The sequence below is a fragment of the Chaetodon trifascialis genome, chromosome 16 (assembly GCF_039877785.1).
Source record: "Chaetodon trifascialis isolate fChaTrf1 chromosome 16, fChaTrf1.hap1, whole genome shotgun sequence".
NCBI classification, from domain to species: domain Eukaryota; kingdom Metazoa; phylum Chordata; class Actinopteri; order Chaetodontiformes; family Chaetodontidae; genus Chaetodon; species Chaetodon trifascialis.
In genome coordinates this window covers 21,882,262-21,898,004 of record NC_092071.1, presented here as the reverse complement: position 1 = coordinate 21,898,004, position 15,743 = coordinate 21,882,262, and positions in this window count along the sequence as shown.

Sequence of the window (15,743 nt, the reverse complement as noted above, 5' to 3'; positions counted from 1 at the left end):
GGAGGAGATTTCCACGAGAGAGAAACCCGCTGATCTACACACTCTGGTGGATATGGCCGTGCAGATTGACAATCGTAGGAGGGAGCAGGTTCGGCAGCGATCTTCCAGATCCTCAGCTACGCCTTCACAGCGCTGGCAAAGAACGGCTTCCCTCCATCATGAGCCAGGAACTGCGCTTCCCGTCGTCTCTCCACTGCTGGCAATGGAGAAGGAGGAGCCCATGCAGCTTGGTAGAGCTCGGCTGTCCTCCTCGGAACACTGCCGTAGAATCAGAGTGAGTGAGTGTATTGTGGACAAATTGGTCATGCCCTGCCTGCCTGTCCCGTTCGACCAAAAGATCCGGCTCGTCAGTAGCAATGGGGGTACTGACGAGCCCAATTGCCCAGAACTCTGAACCCCCTAAACCTCGCAAGTTTCTAGTCCAGGCATCTCTGGGTGTCGGGGAAGATCTGCTTCCTGTCCAGGCTCTCATAGACTCTGGTGCCGAAGAAAACCTCTTGGACGAACATCTCGCCGCGGACCTGAGCTGCCATCTTGAGGAGCCCATCAAGGCCTACGCCCTCAACGGCAGACTGTTGGCCAAGGTAACTCGCCGCACTGCACCCATTAAGATGATTGTTTCTGGCAACCATCATGAGGAGATTTGCTCCTGGTTGTCCACACTCCATACTCACCCTTAGTCTTGGGACATCCCTGGCTACAGACTCATAACCCTCACATTGACTGATGCCAGGGTAAAATATTAGGTTGGAGCTCACCTTGCCATGCTAACTGTCTGCGTTCAGCCATTCCGCCCGCAGCTAGAGATGCTGGTATCTCCAGTCCTATCCCGGGCCAGTGGATCTCTCCCTCGTGCCAGCAGCATACCACCACCTGAAGGAAGTCTTCAGCAAGGAACGAGCACTGTCATTGCCTCCTCACCGTCCTTATGACTGTGCGATCGATCTCCTCCCTGGTGCACCTCTTCCCTCCAGCCGCCTCTACAACGTTTCCCGTCCCGAGCTACATGAAGGAGTCACTGGCAGCAGGTATTATTAGACCCTCCACCTCCCCACTCGGTGCAGGCTTCTTCTTTGTCGAGAAGAAAGATAAGTCTCTCAGGCCTTGCATTGACTACAGGGGTTTGAACGAAATTACTGTTCGCAACAAATATCCACTGCCACTCATTAACTCGGCCTTTGACTCCTTGTAACAGGCTAAGGTTTTCTCAAAGCTGGACCTGCGCAATGCTTACCACCTGGTGTGCATCAGGGAGGGGGACGAGTGGAAAACCGCCTTCAATACTCCGCTGGGGCACTTCGAATACCTTGTCATGCCATTTGGATTAACCAATGCTCCCGCTGTGTTTCAGGCGCTCATCAATGATGTGCTCAGGGACTTCCTGAACCGTGTGTGTTTTTGTCTATCTGGATGACATACTGATCTTCTCACAGTTGCTGGAGGAACATCAAGGCCATGTTCAGCAGGTGTTATCTCGGCTTTTGGAAAACCGCCTGTTTGTCAAAGCCGAGAAGTGTGAATTTCACACGAACACCGTGTCCTTCCTTGGGTTTCTTATCCAGGAGGGCAACCTGAAGGCCGACCCTGAAAAGATCAGGGCGGTTGCTGAATGGCCGGTCCCGGAGACCCGGAAGGAGTTGCAGCGTTTTCTAGGCTTCGCCAACTTCTACCGCAGGTTTGTTCGGGACTACAGCAAAATTGCCGTTCCTCTGACCAAGTTGACTTCCTCTAAAGTGAAGTTTAACTGGTCAGCAGAGGCAGACAAGGCTTTCCTGAAACTGAAAACTCTTTTCACCTCCAGTCTGGTATTAATTCAACCTGACTCTTCCAGACCCTTCATTGTGGAGGTTGATGCTTCCGATACCGGGGTAGGGGCCGTTCTTTCCCAATACTCGCAGTCTGACAACCAGTTGCACCCTTGCGCCTTTTTCTCTTGCCGTCTCTCCCATCCATCCATCCATTTTCTATGCCGCTTATCGTCGTGGGGAGCCGGAGCCTGTCTTGGCTGTCAACGGGTTGGAGGCGGGGTACACCCTGGACCGGTCGCCAGCCAATCGCAGGGCACATACACACAACCATTCACACTCACACCTAGGGGCAATTTAGGGTCACCTAATGAGCATGTTTTTGGTCTGTGGGAGGAAGCCAGAGTGCCCGGAGAGAACCCACGCATGCACGGGAAGAACATGCAAACTTCACACAGAAAGGCCCGACCCGGGAATCGAACCTGCGACCTTCTTGCTGTGAGGCACGCGCACTACCTGCTGCGCCACCGTGCAGCCCGACGTCTCTCCCCTGCAGAGCAAAATTTCGCCGTGGGCAACCATGAACTACTGGCGGTCAAGCTGGCCTTGGAAGAGTGGAGACACTGGCTGGAAGGAGCTGAACATCCGTTTGTGGTTTGGACAGATCACAAAAACTTGGCCTACATCAAGGCAGCCAAACGTCTTAACTCTCGCCAGGCCCGCTGGGCTCTCTTTTTCAGCCGGTTCAACTTTTCTCTCACATACAGACCTGGCTCCCGCAACTCTGAGCCTGATGCCTTGTCCAGGCAGTTTTCATCTCCTGACGCCCCCACTGAGCCAGAGAACATCCTCCCTCAGGACCGTATTATCGCCTCCCTCACTTGGGAAATTGAGGGGGTGATAAGGGAGGACCAGTGGCAACACCCAGGACCCAGGTAATGGCCCCCGTAATAAGATGTTTGTCCCTCACACTATACGTTCGCAGGTGCTGCAGTGGACTCATGCTAACCATCTTTCCTGCCATCCTGGAGCTAACCGCACCATCTCCCTACTTCGTCGCCACTTTTGGTGGCCCACATTGGAGGCTGACGCACAAGAGTTTGTGACTGCCTGTTCCATCTGTGCCCGCGGCAAGGTCTCCAGGTCTGGGGGCTACGGTCAACCTCACCTCTGGCTACCACCCTCAATCCAACGGCCAGACTGAAAGAGCCAACCAAGACCTGGAGACGGCCCTGAGATGCATCTGTGCTGACAACCCAGCAGACTGGAGCTCTCTCCTCCCCTGGGTTGAGTATGCCCACAACTCCCTCACCTCATCGGCTAGTGGTCTCTCCCCCTTCGAGGCATCGCTAGGGTACCAACCCCCTCTGTTCCAACCTCAAGAGGCAGAGATTGCTGTTCCCTCACTGTCTGACCACATCAAGAGGGTCAAAGGGGTTTGGCAAGCAGCATTAGAGCACTGGAGAAAAACCAGGGAGTCAAACAACGCTCGGCAGATTGCCACAGGACCCTGGCGCCAGCATATCAATCAGTCGGTGTGGCTATCTTCCAAGAACATTCCTCTTAAAACTGACTTAAATCGGCCCTTTTCCCATCCTTAAGATCGTGAACCCTCAGGCAGTTACTCTCAAGCTCCCGGACTCTATGAAGATCCATCATACCTTCCACGTCTCTCAGCTGAAACCAGTCTCCTCCAGTCCATTGTGTCCTCCCTCCGAACCCCCTCCTCCCCCCCAAATCATCGACGGGGGTCCTGTCTTCACAGTTCGATGACTGGTCGATGTTAGAAGACGCGGCAGGGGCTTCCAGTATTTGGTGGACTGGGAGGGGTATGGTCCCGAGGAGCGTTCCTGGGTGCCCCGGTCCTTCATTCTGGACCATATACTCATCGATGAGTTCCACCGGAGACACCCGGATCTTCCTGCTAGGCCGCCAAGAGGCGACCATTGGAGGGGGTACTGTTAGGATCCTGCCTTTCTGTCTCTTCTTTTGTGTCTCCTCCCCTTTTTCCCTGTGTGTGTGTCTGTCTGTTTACCCCTGTTCCCACGGCTGGGCATCCCCTTACCTGCGGCCGGCTCTGCCTCCAGGTGCTCACCTGGAGCACACTTCCTGATTGTCTGAAAAGTATTTAAGAAGCATGCAGACCTCACCTCTTTGCCGGATTATTTCTTTGCCCTTCCATGTCGGTGTTTGGTCTACAGGTCGTGAGTACTAGTTCTTTGTCTTCCTCTCCATCTGAGAAACAGTTAATGTTCCATTGTTTGTTCAAGCCACTTATAGTGTGCTTTTCCTTTTGTTTGTTTCAGTGCCTGCCAGCCGCTTCCATGCGTGCCAGTTGTGTTTATACCCGCCTCGTCGGAGCTCTTTTCGTTTCCTCCACTCCATTTGAGTGCGCTTTTTGTTGTTTTTTCATCCACTCGTCCGAGTGCGTCTTTTGTTTGGTTTTGTTAATAAATTGTGTTACTTTCATAAAGCCTGTCTCCGGGTCTGCATCACTGGGTCCTATAACTGAGTGGCACTCTGCCTAACAGGATGTTCTTCCCGTGCATGCGTGGGTTTTCTCCGGGCACTCCGGCTTCCTCCCACAGACCAAAAACATACTCATTAGGTTGATTGGTGACTCTAAATTGCCCCTAGGTGTGAGTGTGAGTGTGAATAGTTGTGTGTTTGTGCCCTGTGATCGGATGGCGACCGGTCCAGGGTGTACCCCGCCTCCCGCCCGTTGACAGCTGAGATAGGCTCCGGCCCCCCCACGACCCCGAAAGGGATAAGAGGCATAGAAAATGGATGGATGGATGGACCTTAGCTATCTTTAATAAACAGATTAGATTACTATGAAGGTCAAATCTATTCTGCTTTTAATTTTTTTCAGATGCCTGATGTTGTGGAGAGTGACCAAGCAGGAAATGGCCACACAAATGCTGACACCACAATGGATGAACTGGGCTTCAGGAAACACAGACATGTCACCATTGTGTAAGGACAGACAGAGGAACAAGAAGTCTGCAAATGCTTGTGAGTTTTGGAAGAAACTTGCACACTCACAGCACCCTGAAGCCTTACTGTGATTTCTAATTGGAGAAATGCATGAAGAAGGACTGAATTTGCCTGTACCAGACTGTTGTGCTACAGTAACATTGAGGCTGTTGGCAGAGGAGACACATGCTGCATGGGCATGTGTTTTCTTCACTGTATAAAGCTGAATCACCAGAATATAATCTTCTATAATCTCCATCTGTATTTCTTGTATTTCTGACTGAGCGTACAAAGGTTGTCAAAGTTTTCTTCCTACAAACTGTTCTGGCAATTTTGTGTTAAAAAGCATAAAGTCGTTTGTTGTCTTTCTGGGAGTTTATTCTTATGCCTGCAGACGAACTCCTCCCTGCCGTCTCGAGTATGAGATGGCAAGAAGTTAGTCCAGAACAGGGGAAGTTGTCAGGTTATATACAATACATTATCTTGTAAATAGGATGACATTACCATCAGAACAATGTCAGCACAATAAGCACGTCATAATGTGTTGTTCAATCAGGACACTGTTCAATCAGTGTCATGGTCAGCAGATTAACACATTCATACACCTAATCAAATGACATAGTCAATCATTTGGCTTTAAGGTGCTTACGACTGAGTAAAGAGAAGATGAAATCATTTGGTTCACGATTAAGGAACAGAGAATATGAATAATAAGAAAACTCATTACAAAACTTTCCATCTTTGAAAATCTTGTCTGTGTCGTCGAAAACGACTTGAGGCAAACCCAAGACAAATGCGTGACTGTAAAGAAGATATGAGCATGCTACAAATAGAGACTAATGTACTGCGCTAAATAATGAGTATGATGTAACAAAGCGATGCATCATTAATCTGTGTGCAATGTGAACGTAATGTGCAGGTTACAAGGTTAACAAAATTACCTTCTGATTGTAAACTATAAAGAAAAGTAAGGTGAGTGCAAGAGAGTTATCAACATTTAAATCAGCTATGTGCCAGCAGGTGCGGCTGTGATAAGATGATTAACAGGAGGCGTTTTTCCAATCCAACCCCAGATGAAACTGCGCCCACGTCCATGTGATGAAAGCCTCGGTGACTGCGCTCCCAGAGAAATATTGCAGCTACAGCTTGGAAAATAACAATATCGGGGACTGAATTTGATAAATTTACAGATTCAAAGCACATATGAAACTGCATGCTTTTTCGTCACATGTTCAGTGGTGGTCTGGTGTTGAGTAATAGGAAATGTTAATTCTGAAGGACCTTCAGTTTACAGTATGTCAAGCAGATAGGCTGTATTATGTTTAGTATGGAAAACAGCCATATGAGGCATTGTTTATCAGACCAGAAGAACTAGCAACTATAGCACCTATAGCATCTTTTTTTCCCCCTGACTGTGGAATGCAGTCAATCCATAGGCCTTAAGTAAGGCTAACTCATGAGCCTACTGTAGGAACATGGACCTAAACACAGCTTTCTTCATACAAAAATTCATGCGGTTTCATCTAAAGTAGGTTGGAAAAATGGCTCACAGGTCAGGAGAGCATAAAAAAACATATTCCTGCTTCTCAGACCTCTAATTTTGTGGACACAGAACTGGCTGTGAACTTGCTGAGACAAAGAGGAACCAATCACACTGCTGACCTGATGGTGGCACTAATGAATCAGTTTGTTGTTTTCCAGCCACAATTCTAATCCTGGAGCAAGTAGCAAATATTTAAAGATTTTTCTGCAATTCTTTGCTTCTGATCAGAGGAAAGGGTTAGAGAGTTAAATAAGCAGAGTTGCAGCTGAGGTTCTGACTTGACTTAAGCTCTGAATAAAAAGGGGAAAAAACACTTATGTAAATTAAATCAGTAGATTTCCAATAGAATTACTGACTTGGATTTTTGGATAAAACACATGCCTTGTAGAGAACAAAAGCCTTTACAAGAGTTAAATCAGATTTTCACTGCAAGCTCTGACTTGAATGTTTGTCTTGTTTGATTTACCTCTAATCTTTGAATCTTTGATGTGTTTCTTCTGAATTACTACATTATTTCTTCCTCCGGAGTCTAAATTTTTCAAATTCAAATAAAATAAAGAAAAATCAGAACTGAAAGATTTATGCAGCTGGTTATGCAGGGTCACACAAAGACATTGCTTCAATTTAAGGAGTCACAAGCCAGAACGGGTGAAAATCACTGATGTAGCACACTGCAAGAATATCTACTGTGGAAAAGCATTCTATTCTCTACTCTCCAATGTACCTTGATAGTTCAGATCCAGTCTGACCACTCAGCATGGTTTTTGGGCTGCTGAGCCAGCTGAACTCAGATGACCTTTACTTTGGCCAGAAAACAAACTGGACTTGCACCAGCAGAGAGAAAACTTGCCCTAGTTGAGCTTTCAATTCAATTCAATTCAATTTTATTTGTATAGCGCCAAATCACAACAGAAGTTGTCTCAGGACACTTTCCATATAGAGCTGGTACAGACCAAGCTCTTTTATCTACAAAGAAACCAACAATTCCCCCATGAGCAAGCACTTGGCGACAGTGGCGAGGAAAAACTTCCTTTTAACAGGCAGAAACCTCGAGCAGAACCAGACTCTGGGTGGGCGGCCATCTGCCTCGACCGGTTGGGTGAGAGAGGGAGAGCAAGAGAGGGAGAGTGAGACAGACAGACAGACAGACAGACAGACAGACAGACAGACAGACAGACAGACAGACAGACAGACAGACAGACAGAAATGCAGTCAGAGAGAGAGAGAGACAGAGAGACAGACAGACATGCAATCACAGTAACAGTGACAGTGGATGTAATAACAGCAGTAGCAGTTGCAGTGGATGTCAGGCAGGGCCAAGGCAGGAGATGCAGCTGAAATCCACAATCCAGATTCAGCCACTGTGTAACCTGCAAGACGACAAAGCACAGAGACTCCGGGGAAGGAGCTAAGTTAGTAACACGTCGTGGTAGGACATGAAAGCGTGCAGATGGAGAGGGACAGAAGGACAGAGGAGCTCGGTGTATCTTTGGAGGTCCCCCGACAGTCTAATCCTATAGCAGCATAACTAGGGGCTGGTCCAGGACAAGCCTGAGCCAGCCCCAACTATAAGCTTTATCAAAAAGGAAAGTTTTAAGCCTACTCTTAAATGTAGAGACAGAGTCTGCCTCCCGGACAAAGACTGGAAGATGGTTCCACAGGAGAGGAGCTTGATAGCTAAATGCTCTGACTCCTGTTCTGCTTTTTGAGACTTTAGGAACCATAAGTAGACCTGCATTCTGGGAACGCAGTGTTCGAGTGGGGCAATAAGGTACTATGAGCTCTTTAAGATAAGAAGGTGCCTGGCCATTTATGGCTTTGTAAGTAAGGAGGAGAATTTTAAACTCTATTCTAAACTTTACAGGGAGCCAGTGCAGAGTGGCGAGTATTGGAGAAATATAATCTCTCTTCCTGGTTTTTGTCAGAACACGTGCTGCAGCGTTCTGGAGCAACTGGAGAATATTCAGCAACGAATTTGGGCAGCCTGATAGTAAAGAATTGCAATAATCCAGCCTGGAAGTTATGAATGCATGGACTAGTTTTTCTGCATCATTTTGAGACAAAATATGCCCGATTTTTGCGATATTACGAAGGTGAAAAAAGGCTGTCCTTGAAATTTGTTTTACATGGGAGTGAAAGGACATGTCCTGGTCAAAGATAACTCCCAGATTCTTTACAGTGTTGCTGGAGGCCAGCGCAATGCCATCCATAGCTGCTATGTCATCAGAAAGTGACTTTCTAAGGGCCTACTACTATAACTTCAGTTTTGTCTGAGTTTAGCATCAAAAAAAAAAAAAAAAAAAAGCTTTAAGATCAGATACAAGCCAGTGATGGAATTTCTACCTGTGGTTCAATGAGATGATAACATGATGCTTACTGTGCTGTTCCACACGATCAGCCCTTGGTAATCATGGGTTTAATTTAATTCATGGTTGGTTCTAATGTGACCCTCTTCCGAATAGCCACTGCAAGTCTGAGTAGAGATTCAGACAGTCTTTCTCTCAGTTATAAATTTGTGAATGAATGCTTCAGCCCACACACATTGTAGAAGTCTTGAGGCTTATGTTTGACCAGTCAGTAGAATCATGAGCTCCCTTGTCCCTTGGACAAGTTCATGCAGTAGAAAACTTCCATCGCTCAGACTGTCTATTTGCCCAAGGCTCATCAAGGGACATCAACACGTCTTTTCTTGGTGCAAAGTGGGCTCCGGCAGAGGTCCTTGAGTGGATCCTAAAAGGATCCAGATGAAATGGAAATCAATTTAATTCATTTTAATTAGACTATGTTCGTGAGAATGACTGTGTAGACAAACCAACAGAAACTCAGCTCAGTAGTAAAAATGTTTTTCAATTCAATGTAAATGAATAGGTTTCTGAGATTATTTTACGGACACACAACCATTCACACTCACACTCACACCTAGGGGCAATTTTACAGTCACCAATTAACCTAATGAGCATGTTTTTGGTCTGTGGGAGGAAGCTGGAGTGCCTGGAGAGAACCCACGCATGCACGGGAAGAACATGCAAACTTCACAGAGAAAGGCCCGACCCGGGAATCGAACCTGCGCTACCGTGAAGCCCCCTGTTTAGCTTCCTGCATGGTATATGATTAAAATGCACCTCTCAGTCCCTTGTTGAGCAGCTGAGAGCATCTGATCAGCTGTCTCCATCCACAGGTCAACAGCTGGCTTTGAGTCAAATGTCTCTGTGGTCATCTTTGACAAGTAAATGTGCATCAGGGTTGAGAGTATGCAACAGATGAGATCTGGACTTGATTTTTACTGTGCAGAGATGTGAGAATCCTCTCAGATGAGAAAAACATCACACAGAGCTTGTTGTTGTTCTTCATTCAACACGTTAGCAAGTGGGCGACTGGACTTTCCTTGACTAGCTTGTTTGTCAGCAGTAGCTTGTGCCACATTTGTGTGCTCCTTACTCTTTTTGTATTTATCAAATAATAAATGACTGAAATTCTTTGAGCCTTAATACACCTGCTTTGTCTGCTAGCTGTGATGACATCTCTTGCATGACATTTCAGTGGGCTCATCATTAGCTTCAAGCCACAGCACATCTTGGAGCTGCATCTCAGAGAAAAGTCTTTCCTTCTGTTTTGGTTCAGTTTGGGGTGAAGCCATCAGTCACCCTGATGAACAGTTAGCAGTCGCACAGTGTCACTAACCCCCTGACACCAATACATCCACTGACTGGCCATTCATCATCCATAAATGCACAGTTTTTAACATGTTACTGTCAATATTCATGTTACTGTGTTACTGTCGACACACATTGCAAATTTCATCACATATTATTTGTATTTTTTCCACTATTTAACTTATTGTTCAGTCTCTTGCTTTTTTGTCTTTTTGTCCTCATTGAGCTGTATGTCTTTTTACCTGTGCAAGTACATTGAGTGCAAAGTTTAAACCAGAGCCAAATTACTTGTATGAGCACACATACTTGGTCAATAAAGCAAATTCTGATTCTGCTTCTAATTATAGGTGGCAGGACACCAGAGTCACAGCTGTTTCTGATCTTCTTCAATCGGTGTTGACAAGGAATGCACGTAGACAAGAAATGTGTATTAAAGACCAGTGACATTTGCTGCTTGGTACACAAAGGCAGCTGATGTTACCCATTTCTGATTGTTATCATGCAGACATACCTGCGTACCAGTTATGTGAAGCCCTGTTTGTACAGATACAGAACAACTTTCAGATGAATTTGGAGTTTTATTTCTGGCCACATCATGCATGTCCAATATTCTCCACCTACTCCTGCTGCTAAATGCTCCGCTACAGTGCTCACCAGCTCGTTGATAACTGTGTTTCTGCTGTTTTGTGCTTGGCAGGTAGTGTACAGTCAGAAAAATGATGAAAAGGTGATACTGAGGCGAACAGTAAAGTCATGGGCAATGAACAATATGATGGAATGCTTCACAGAGCTGAAGGGAATAATTTTCTGTGGGTTTGCCAATATCAGCAACCCCTTTCACACACACATAGTTGTTTGATCCACTGTTGATATAAAAAGATTGATTGTAGCAGCTTAAAAGAATAACACAGCATGACCTATCTTGGCAACTTTACATAGCCTGCTACCATGGGCTTGGCTAAGTGGCAGAAAATGGATACAGGGTATTACCATCATACAGTGTGCAGTTCTGCAGACATGTCTGCTGTAAGCATACTGTCATTCAGTGTTGTGTCTCTGTGTCCAGACAAATGATGGGAGTGATGCACAGTAGAGTGCCACTGTGTCACTCTTGTGTGCTGACAGGGCTGAGTGCCTTGTCGGGGAGTGAGCCTCTACTCTTACAGCCTAACGAACCCTTCACAAATCTAAATCTGATTTCCTGCAGTTTATGTCCCCATATTGGAGATTACATTAGTGCCAGTAATGTTCGCTTCCATTTAGTTTCTTTTACAATTCATGGGATAAATGCCATTAATATGAAAGGAGATCTTCTTTGATTTCCTCTTCCAAGAGACTGACAATGTTTGTTATTAATTCAGTAACAGCAGCAGTAGCATATTTTGGATCATTTATGTTAATATTGCAGTTTACAGCGTTGTAATCATGTTTTGAACAAAGAAACAGAGTTCTCTTGGCTCTCCTAAATACAGATCCTCTAGCAGCAGGCTGGCAGTGGCTGAAAGAGTTAATGAATACAGCTCATAAAAAGTAATGAATAGAGCTGTGGTAATGACTATTGATAAGCCATATATAGTGTGACTTGTCATGCTGGCTTTCAGGGGCCTTCCCTAAGCACTTTTACTATTACATAAGGAATGCCTAGCAAATGAATCTCCCAAAGCTGACTTCAATCATCAAATTGGCTCTCTGCAGGGAGCAGGGATGGCATGCATGGCTCCTGCTGGCACAATTCACAGTCTGGCTTGACGTAGTGGAAGGTAAAGTGCTATATGTCTACCAGACAGGCTTAAAATGTGAAATATTGGCAGCTATGATTTTCTGTGAGTAAAAGCATCAATAGTACCTTCAAACTCAGTATCCCAGCTTTAAACCATTTCTTTTTGCACGACTTACTCTTTTCTTCCTTCAAGCATGTGAGATTATTAATGTTTATTTTGAAAATTGAACAAAGCTTTAAACATTTCATCAGTCTTACATTTTGAACAATTTGTTATTTATTTGTAGTATTTTTGTCAGAAGTGACACTGTGCTGCAGTGATTTCTGGGAAATGTCAGCATGTAATACAAATCAAGGTTGGATGATTAAAGTTACCTTGGAGATGTTTCTATTTTCTTATTATTTGTCTCAGGGAGCATGAATTGCAATGTTGCATTGGTGGCAGTCAAACAATAGTCATAAATCACCACATACTTGCAGCAGAAATGAAGTGTGTTACATAATCAGAAAGCACTGATCAAAAAGAACAATAAGAATCTGATACATTGTTTGTGTGTGTGTGTGTGTGTGTGTGTGTGTGTGTGTGTGTGTGTGTGTGTGTGTGTGTGTGTGTGTGAATACCTTATTTTTAATTTCTTTTTTTTTTTCAGATGGAATTTACTGCATCATCAAGCTTGTGCTCACCTATTATATGCAAATGAGCCTGATTTAGACCTCTTACAGTATTATGCATGGACAAAACTGTCAGAAAAATTTTTGAAAGATGCTTCTTCAGAGAAAAAATGCCAAAAATAGCAGGTCTTAAGGTAACAGCTATTATCTATAAATGCCTCAGCAACATAATAAGAGCCAGAGGGAAGCTGGGTGACTGTCAGACTGAGGAGAGAGAGACAGAAAGAGAGACCTGACATGCATCTTGTAATGGAGAACCCTGCAACTTAGCTTGCAAAGAGAGAACACAGCTGAGTGCTCATGTTGTCAGATTGTCAATATGTCTTCAGGAGATGGAGGCAGAGTAGGTTTAGAGTTTAGAAAGAGCTTGCAGATTTGATCTCTGCAGAAGCCAATATGTTCAGCAACTGTTGGGGCCTGACAGCTCACTCTATGTTCAAGCACTCACAAAATAAGGAACCCATTTCCCATAAAACCTTTTGCTTTCTGCTGCAGATTAGAAGAGTTTATTTAGTTTCTACAGGTGAATGACCCCATTCATATTTTCTCTCTCAAAACCCCTTGAGTGTAGTTAATTACCTGTCCACCACATGCCCTCTGACTTATCTCCTTTCGCTCCAGATCCTGCCACTCCAAAGTGCCACTCATGCCACTCATGCCACTCATACCAGCCCAGATCCATTCTTCATCAACCAGTTCATCAGCATCACCCTGTAGGTTCAAGCCCGTTCCCCACATCTTCAAACCTCCTACCTGTTTCCTAGAACTCTGTCACCTCTACCTGCCTGCCTCATGGTCCTGTAAGCTTTGAACCTTACATTTGTGTGTAAAGCTTTGATTCACAGCACCTATGCCTCCATTGGATGGATTTGTGTGTGACTTTTGTGTCCTGTTCACAACCTGACACACGTGACACACCTTGCAAATGATGGTAATTCAAATAAACTTACATAACAGTGCCCTCTGTGATCTCTCTTACTGCTATAACACAAGCGGCAGATTTCCAGCAAATAGAAGCTGTCCTCATGACTACTGTATGATCTTGTTTGTTGTTGCTTCTGTAATTGCATTAATGCCTCAAAATTAATGAGATAATGAATGCCTTTGTTTGAGTATGGCATGAGACCTAGAGACACTAGAGACAGAAGATCCCTCTCAGCCTTTCAGTGTCCCCTTGTTTACATTGTGATTTTGTATTCTTATCTATCGCTGCAGCGATACTTTTTTAATGACCATTTCAATCATTGAGCTACAAATGAAAATGTGTCCAAGCACTTTAAAGAAGTCCTGTGATTGCCTTTTATTCTTGCCAGCAGCAGTAATGACCTAGTATGTGCACATTCCTGGCATGTGTGCTTACCATAATTGTGTCCACGATGCAACTAAAATAGATATCAACCTGGTTCCAGAATTCTGAATTGTTGCCTTCACCTCAGATTTTTGCCATTACAGTACAAGAAAACAGTAAATCTGATTAACAGGCTGACTATACTGTAGAGTGGATTACAGCAGGAATGTGTTGCCAGAAAGCTGAATGGCTTAGTCATGGTCAGATTTACAGTGCAGTTTTCCAAGACAAACCCCATAATCTGCAGCATTTAACCATCATTTAGAATAGGTAATTACATCTGCATAACAGTGGACACATTTTTGGTGAGGAAGTCTTTATGCATATTTCATGATATAACTGAATATTGTCAGTCCATCCAGCACAAAACCTGCTTTAAAGAGCTTTCTTGAGCTTGAATGTCAGAATACATCAGCTGTCATTTTCATCTATGAACTGTCATGAACAGGGGCTACAACCTCAAAACCAATACATAAGACTGTTGCAGAAAATATTATGTAAAGCTTCAGTTATATTTTGTGCATAGGTCACGGTGTGCAGACTTGAATTTGTCTTATGCACCTTCTATGAACAGCATGGGATGCATTGAGATTGATATGGCAGTTATTTACACGTTGAGCAGACACACAGTATTCATTTGGAGCTTTGTTTCTGGCCACCTGATAAATGTAAGTCTAATACTTCACTCTCCTCATGGTTCTGATTTTTGTCTCCACTCACTCCTCAGAGAAATGTCTGAATCTTAAGTGGGTATTGAGACATGAAATACAATCCAGGAAGTCCATTTTGAATAACAGATCTGTACATGTGAAGGCGTAGCTGCTAGATGCTTGGTAGTTTGCGCAGTGGCTTTTTCGAAGATGTTCACTGAAAACAGCTGCCTGCTGTGACTGAAAATGAGGCTGTGAGAGCTGTGGGCATGAACCAAAGAAGTAAAGCTATGCACCAGAAAACCAAAACAATGAGCTGAACGATGCTAAAATGCTCCACAGAGTTAAAAAGAACGGCCATTCTCCTCTTTGAAGCATTGCACAAAAGGCAGCTTTATATAGAAAAATGCACTTCTACTACAAGGCAAAACATCAATCATTTTAAAAGCTTTGCCCAGCTGAAAGACTGAAAAGCAAAATAAATATTCTTTTTTGTTTCAGTGGGAACTGAGTATGCTTTGAATGCATTTCTTCTACACACTGCTGTGCTGCCAGCCCTCCTAATGGAATGCTAATTAGAGAATAGTATGAGGGTTGTCTGCTCAACATGGATCATGTGAAAAACAGATGAATGGGTGTACCTTATGTGTTAAATTCTGTAATAATGACTCCTAAACCCTCTTAGGTGCTGCTCAAGACTTAAGCTGTCTGTGGGCCATTCAAATAAATCAATGCTCAGAGTGACGGATGGTCAATTATTCCTCAAATGTGGATCCTGAGGGACACTGTGTTGGATCTCTGAGCAGCTGAGCGCTCCGATTAAAATGTGATAGATTCAGAGTATGCCTTACTCAGCCTGATTAATGACTGTTCACAAACACATGCACATGTGTGGAAAGATATGGGTGTCCTCTGTTAAATCAATAAAAGCATTTAAAGAGAACTGCATTGGTTTGGGTCAGAACAGGCTAGCTGTGCTATCTATTATATCTCGTTGTTGTTGTTGTTGTTGTTGTAGGATGCTGCATCCTTGGCCATAGCAGGTGTTTTTTGATGGTTAATGTGTACAAATAAGTAGACTGAGTCATATTTTGAATTAATGATTTGACTTAAGCAGCTGTTGGACTTTCCAGTGCTCTAATTTCACTTGTCACTGAACACACAGATAATCTCCATTCAGCCTATTATGCAGATTCTGCTGCACATGCAGGGGATGATTTTGGTGTGTCATATTTAAATTAAATTTACCTCAATTTTCTGATGATCAATTCCCCAGAGCTAAATGTGTCCAGTGTGATTCATCCATAGAAGTCCAAGTGAAGGTGAATACTTTACAGACATGTAGTATGGGGGATGTTTCGCATGTAGATGATCATACACAACAATGTGTCCCATTTTGCTCTGTGTGGAGAGGATCTCTTTCAAAAGAGGAAGCC